This window comes from Rhipicephalus microplus, chromosome 4 (assembly GCF_043290135.1).
Source record: "Rhipicephalus microplus isolate Deutch F79 chromosome 4, USDA_Rmic, whole genome shotgun sequence".
Classification (NCBI taxonomy): Eukaryota; Metazoa; Arthropoda; class Arachnida; order Ixodida; family Ixodidae; genus Rhipicephalus; species Rhipicephalus microplus.
Genome location: NC_134703.1, coordinates 205,428,146 through 205,436,049, shown reverse-complemented (window position 1 = coordinate 205,436,049; position 7,904 = coordinate 205,428,146).

Below are 7,904 nucleotides of genomic sequence, written 5' to 3'. Positions count from 1 at the left end.
AGGGGCGTTGCACAGGCCGAAAGGGACAGCATTGAATTCGTACAGGCCGGGTCCACAGGAAAATGCGGTCTATTGCTTATTTTCTTCCTTGATGCTCACTTGCCAGTAGCCTGATGTTAGATCAAGTGTGGTGAAGTATTTTGACCTCTGTAGCACGTCGAGAATGTGATCAATTCGTGGCAGTAGGTGTACATCTTTTTTAGTGACCTCATTGACTCTGCGGAAATCGACGCAGAAACGCGAAGTCCCATTTGGCTTCTTCACGAGGACGACAGGTGATGACCAAAGACTGTGAGACTCTAATTATCCCATCGCGCAGCATTCCTTCTACTTGTTGCTCAATATGGTGTCTTTCAAAAGGGGAAAAGGGGAATGACGATATGGGTGCTGATGAATTAGTCGAAATTCGCCTGTGTCGATCACATGTTCAGCCACATGAGTCTGCCGGATGGGGTTGTCACTGCTCGTAAATAGATGGTGGTACTTCTTAATGAGCGACAGCAGCTCATCCCGTTCAGATGGCTGTAGGTGATCCCCAGTCTCTATGTCAAACTCTTGAGGCACTCGATCGTTCTCGGGGGCCGTGATTGCCAGCTGTGCGTCATGAATAGATGAAGCCCATCCAAGCTTTGTTCCGCTGAGCAGGTTTACTGGCGACAAGGTAGGATTAGCTATGTGAATGAGGCCTCTCCCATGCACGATCCTCGTTATTGTACGTGCAACCTGAAGTTCGTTTCTGAGCGTGCTGTTCGGTTCGACGAGGTGAATTCCGTCCCTTGCGACCTTTACTTCAATAGCGACTTCTGTACGAGGTTCAATGCAAATTTGCTCGTGGCACCGCACTGTAAGTACATCATTATGTTCGGGGGCACTTGAGTCTATACGCAGCCGGAAAATTTCACCGTTTAGTTGCAGCTCTTTCTTGGAGAAATCAATGAGAAGCCGGGCTGCTCGACAAAAAGGAAGACCACCGAGTAGCTCGTACGGGCAATCCTTGACCACTAAAAACGTCTCGCAAAATTTGGTGGTGCCAAACTTGAGTTTTATTTCAGCTTCACCATTGGGGGTGAGCAAGCCTCCGCCAATTCCTCGTATGAATATGTCTTTTCTCGATTTGGATGAAGCACATATCTTGTTAGCTAACTCTTCTGAGATGACATTTACGGACGAGCCGGTGTCAATTACAAGTTTTGTTTCTGTACCGTTGGCTCATGTGGGGACTGCGAGAAGCTGATCTTCCGACAAGGTGCCGATGGGGCGGCCGGGCTGGCCTCCTAGGCCCGGTCGTTCTCGTTTCCCGAAGGATTAGGCTGCCCATTCTGACTGCCTAGGAGCTCCGCCTGATCGTTGCTGCCATCTCGAAACCGCTGCCAGCACTGTTGTGCTATGTGACCTATGCGGCGGCAAATCTGGCATCGGGGACGCCCGTCGTTGGCACGGGAAGTTCTCTGAGGCCAAGGCATTGGGGGGCGACGCACCTCGTCTTCGATGCCTTTTAGCCGGTCAGACAGCAAGGCTACCGAGTCCGCAATCGTTTTCAGGTCTCTCTCGCGGTCGGCAGCCTTGCGGGCAACGGGATTCGGCCGCGGCGCAAGTGGCGACACACGTAGGAGCAGGGTGCCCTGTCGCAGCGGCGGGTGCGAACCCTACGGGATGCGCGATGTTTTGCATCCACGACTGCGATCCGGTAGAATACTGGATGCCAATCGGTTGTCACCTCGACGCACGGCTCATCAAAGCTGCCCGATTTATGCGTTGCAAAATTGGGAGGAATGCAGTGCAGCTCTCCGGGTTTACGATTATCATTTTCTCCAGAACATCCGGACGTAAACCACGCGTAAGGTTCCGCAACCGATCATCTTTCGTCATGGACGGGTTCACTCTTGCACACAGCTGTACGAGGTCATAGTAGTACTGCTCGGGGGTTTCAGACGGCAATTGGGTGCAGTTTTGTAGCCCCAAATAGGCGATCTCGACTGAGTGGCGACTCATAAAGGACGTTTTTAGCAGCGTCGCTCATTCTTCCCATGTATTAGGGGCACCGGTTAGAATTTCAGTAGTGTGCCACTTTTTCGCATCTCCGTCTAAAGACAGATATAGAAATTTCACCTTCGTGGCTTGGTTCCAATTATTAAGCGACGCTACATGTTCGTAGCAAAGTAGCCACTCAGAAATAGATTCCTCCGGCGCGCCTCTAAAGACTGGTGGTCCGACGAATGGTTTAGCTTGGGGGGTAGACATAGCAGAGAAGAAAGTAGGGGGTTCCGTCATAGTAGAGCAGCCAGAGGTATGTTCCTGATATTTGTTGTTGACTCGGGGCATAGTTTCAGAGCGGGAATATCGTTACCGAGCAACCTCCACCACTTTTTAGCGAAACGTCGGGGTTGTTCAAAGGTAGGTGCATCGGACGACCAGGGAGACGAATAAGTGTGGGTGAAACTCCGCGGAGGCAATCGTTGAGAAGTCAACACGAGGATTTCGGGGAGCACTCATTTGGGGGTTTATTTAGCTAACGCAACTTCAATTTACAAAATGCACTAGGTGACAAAGACAAAACATAGAAAATGGTGGCATACCCCTCGGCTTGCATGGCTGGTCTCCGGTGGTGAGATGCGCTGTTGACACCGACTCCGCTCTCCTGAAAAAGAGCCCGAGTCGCTGCTTAAATAGGGTTTTTTAGCGTCCCCAATTGCGCGGACCAACCAGGCAAGCCGAAGATAATCAAATTAAGATGAGTTTTCGTGGTTGCCTGAAGCCTGCCTCGTGACAATATCAGTTCACTTTCTGTACACACCACTTTCCGGCAAACAGAGGCGACGCACACACATGGTCTCAATTTGCGGCCTCTGGTCGTCCCGCGAAGTACCCCCGCTGTGTGCCTGCAGTCGTTTGCGCACAGGGCACGAAGGAAACGAATCCTGCCTCGCGATAAAATTGTGGCAGCTTCTGGAAACGGTTGCATTCTCCGAAACGGCCTTGACGAGCTAACAAGCGCTCAAATTTTGGTGCCCTTTGTCCCCTGAGGACCGAGGCGGCGGCTCGTTCGTTTGAAGCGTGGGGGCTCAGTGGTTACAAGGGGAAAGGCACCTAGTTTTAGCAGTCTGGTCAAAATCACGGCGCGGTGCCTGCTTTGGCGGGAAGCGCACAGTGACCGACTGGATGCAGCCCTTTCTGTTCAGACTCATTCTTCCTCAGGGCGCCCTTCCCTAGACAAGTCGTTAAATGGCGCCGCTAACACGGGCATCTGGCAAAGAACAAACTCCAGCTGTAGCTGAAAAAGAACAAAGTTTTCCGTGAGACATTGCCCTTGCGACGATATACAAGGTGAGCTCTCGTACATGACGAGCTCTTTCTTACATGGCGAGCTCTGGAATCTCGTTCCGCTACATGGCGCTTTTCGATGAGCTGGGTGGCTCAATATAAATGGTATGTGCTCCCCAGATCCCTAGATCAGGGAACACGTGCAGAGATACTGTGCAATCACAGATAACACACAGCCGGCGAGGGTGAAGAGCATTCACGGCCCACGTGAATGTCCCATATTTAGGCGTGACTCTGCACTCCAAGGTGGCGCTAGTGGGGCTCTTCTTCACCGTGTGTGTGCCGCTGGTCGAGGGGTCCCAAGCTCATGACAGCATACATCAAAGGGTCCACCGAACTGCTCGCTTAATTACCGGGGTGATTTGCGGCTGCCACGGCATCTTTCAAGGAAGATGCCACACTCGTTGTCTCCCGAACCGCTAGAGAACTCGCTCACTGGATTTCGTGCCGACCGGTTGTGCCCTCGCGATCTCCGACGTCAGCGTAGCTCTGGCCTTCTGGGCTGGCCCTACGTCATCTCCTGACGCCGATCTCCGACGACAGCGTAGCTCTGACCTACGGGGCATGCCCTACGCCATCTCCTGACGCTGACATGAGCTCTCGCAAGTGGCACCCCGTCCTCGGACTCCTGTGACCGTGTTTCCAGCTTTCCTATCTCTCCCATCCCCTCGATATGTCCTCTCTCACTGTCCCAGCGCATATATCTCTCTCTATCTCTAAACCTTTAATGCTATCCTGTTAATCCCTCCTCACCTCATCTCTTGTGAGCTATTGGTGAGGTGTCGCACCCTGACGCAGACAGTTACGGGGCTCACTTTTCTCTTCTTTTCCCTCTTATAACCACTTCTCTCGCGAACCACTTATGGCGTTGTGGCGACACGACACCTCACCCTCCGGCTTGGAGGACAATAACTAACGGGCATAGGCAGCCGGCCGTTCGGCTACTTTTTTAAGAATTAAAAGAGCGCCGCTCCCTCGTCAGCTCTGGCGCCATTCACAACAGTATGTATGTATGTATGTATGTATGTATGTATGTATGTATGTATGTATGTATGTATGTATGTATGTATGTATGTATGTATGTATGTATGTATGTATGTATGTATGTATGTATGTATGTATGTATGTATGTATGTATGTATGTATGTGGTCAAAGCACCTCTGCTGTCCTGATATATTGTTACTAATAATTTGTTACTACGCTATTTCATATATAGAAGAAAATTTGACATATCCCGCGTACCTTGGGTATCGACGTTATGCGAAGCATGCGGAGAAAAGGTGACTAACTTTTTTAAGCAGCACGCCAAGAAACGACCCTAAATATATGTATAAACGTTGCACGCACAGACAAATGCTGAAGATTCATGGCTATTTTTTGCGCATCATGCACACGGAGAAGAAGAAACAGACACCACGGGTGCAAACTAACTCACTCACAAAATAGCCATGAATCAGAACGAAAAGGAACTCCAATAAAGTACTGAGGAACCAGCCAGTAAGGTTCTACAAAAAGACGCGGCTTGCTGTCGGCTAATTCCATGCAGTGCCTCCTCCATTTTGTAGCGTTAGCTACACTGGCTTCGCTGAGCCAATTTCGCGTGGCACTGATCTGCGCATGCGCAATGATACTCTGCCGCCGCCGCGCGCGGCTCACCGCCGGTGTGTGCGCAATTCGATGCGCTGCGCAGACGATCAGTGGTGTCACTCACCGGAGCCGGCACCTCCCTCGCACTCAGCCGCGGCCGCGCGCGTCTCGCCACCGCCGGTGCGCGCTTTCCAGAGGAGTGCCGTCATATCCTTGGTAGACATAAGGACACCGACGCGCGCGCCTTCCTGTGCAGTCGCCATCTCAAACTGCGCTGGAGCCGCTTGATAGCGCCTCTGACTGGTGTTTGGCCCTGTGGTATAGCCATGGAGAAAGAGAGTGGAAATGCTGCTCAATGGTGCCGTAGAGCGGAGAAGCTTAACTCATCGGATCCCGAAGTAGTTGCACGGCAAAATAAATATACATGTGCCACATAATACGTATACCATGTGTGTGTCATTGGAACAGCTGTAAGCATGATATCAGGAAAGCTAAGAATAATCCGCTGAACCTTTGCTAACGCTACGTATATCCTGGCATAGCTGAGCTAAGCCACTGCCATTTTTTTTGCAGCACCCGGGCGAAGGAACAGATTTGAATGAGAAGCAGCCGTCGGTGTTAGTGCTGCATTTCGCCGCCAGGAGCCGCAACTGCTGTACAGATGCAGCCACGTCGTCTCTCGCGCAAACGATTGCCGCGGCTGCATTCGAAGCTGCTATACAGCTCGGTATTTCGCTGAAATCGCATTGTTCGAGGTATAAAGGAAACTTGTAAACGGGAATCGTGAAGCACTTGTTGTTCTGGACAGCCAGATTATTTGAAACGCTTGAATCATTCGCGACTGCTTGATCGAGGCGCTCGTGCATCGTCTGCTAGGCCGATACTAGATAGCTCATGCAAGTAATCCGCGGAAGATCGTTTAGTCACTGTGGCATTCGCTGGACTGAGAGTTGCTTTTCTGACTAAATGAAAGCTCATTTTGAAGAGAAGTCTTTGACTGGAGGTAATAATAAAAGCTTTTTTGTCGTTAACGAGGGAGTCACAAATCTTCTAAGACGAGCATTATATGGGTGCGTATAGCAATCTTATGCGGCCTTTTTTATATTGATGGCGCTATTGCTTCGCCATAACATATTCAAGATATCAAAGGGGATCTTTACACTACACATTCAAATACGTTTTGGCTTAATCAGCTGTCCCCTGACGCTTAACTTCCACATGAAAGGTGGAATATTACCTGCGAAAAAAAATACATGGCAGCGAATGTTGAGAGTAATCCTGCAAATGCGAAGCTCAGAGCAGTTTGAAAATACAGTAGGTACGAGGTAGTTTATGTTTGTGGAAACGTGTAATAGTCATGAGGCAAACACTTGCAAAGTCGGTAATATGCACAAAGTAATATGCCCGAATATGCATGATTATACTAATATAGTCAGTAATATGCACGAATATGCACGCGATTCAAAAAACCGTAGTGTGCCAAGCGTTAGACCCTCACGGGCAAACGACAAATGCGGCTGTTTGAGAAAGCTGTGGTATGATCAAGCTTTGAGGTGAAGAAATGGAAAGGAATTTAGGTAGAGTGGATGGGCACAGAAAAGTGTTATGATCTTTGCGTGTTAACTCGCAGTGAAGAAAAATGAGCTGTGATACTCCCTGGCAAGTATGGAGGTATTCTATGATAATTCGAGGGAAGGCGCTTTACCATTTGAAGCCAGGTCGAATTTAATAAGAGCGCGTAGTTTCAACGCGAGAATCGGGCCCGTATTTGCAAACCAACCTTACTTTGCCTTCCCTACCTTTCCGGTCCATCACCGCGCACTCAAAGTCCCAAGAGAGTGCTGGCAACGTTCTTTGCGGAAGTAGAGGCTTGTGCCATATTTAATGCTCTTTTCAGGAGTTCTGAGAACTGTTTTCTGAACAGAGTGAGCACACTCTTTCGATAGAGTGCTGGTACTCTGGCTGAACGAGAGTGAACAATTTCCTTGCCAGAGTACAGTCACGCTTCTGAAATAGAGTTCATACACCCTCGGCGAGAGTTGCGGTACTCTCTCACAGAGTTTTACAGTCTGGTAGGGCTAGAGTCTGCCTCCAGTAGATCAACTGCCTCCAAGAGTACAATCACTCCTGCTGCGCTTGGACTAACGTCTCAAAAAATTATATGTACGTTGAGCATTCGATAAATACGTGAACTGCATAGCTTGCTTCAAGCTTACGTCACATAAGCAGGACGGACATCGGCATACACAATAAAATAGTTCACAACACAGCAAATAACAACATTGAATATATACCTGTCTTATTTCTCCTTTATTGCCTTGCATATTAAGACTGTTCCCATTTTACATATCTACACATTGGTCAAAAGGCAAGTGCGTCACAAAATACTCCCACAGAATTCATTGAGGTACCGTTAGCTCTTAGTTGACTATTGATGAATACTTGGGCATTCGTAACAATCGCTCGATGCGCCATATCTAGTCTGGTACACCCTTTTGGCCCTTCAGAACTTCAAGAAAATGGTACACAGATTCGCAAAAATACTGATACACAGATAAGACGTCTACATCCACGTTTTCAAAGGCACATCGAGTTTTTCACATGCTGTGCAGGCCCAGAAGCATGATTAGATGATAGGCTACACCTGCTTTGTTTTTAACCGAAAAAAAAACAGATGCCGTGTGAACTTAACGGTAATTATTTTTTGAAGGTTGTTTGCAATATGTTCCAGAAAAATAGCCCGCTCCAGCAATCTCAAAACATGTGTTCAATTGTTTCCGGTTTATTACGAAAGTGGCAATTTATGCTCCATGGCACGAATATTCCTTTATCCTACAACCACGTTTCAACTGGTAAAGTACCAGTATGTAATTTAAAAAAAGTTTGAACCCTGGCGCTATAAGCATTCTTTTAACACGTTTCAGAACATCCTGCCCTGGACCTGCACAATATAGCTGACAGTACAATGAATGGTACAGGCAGTAAAACATCGACA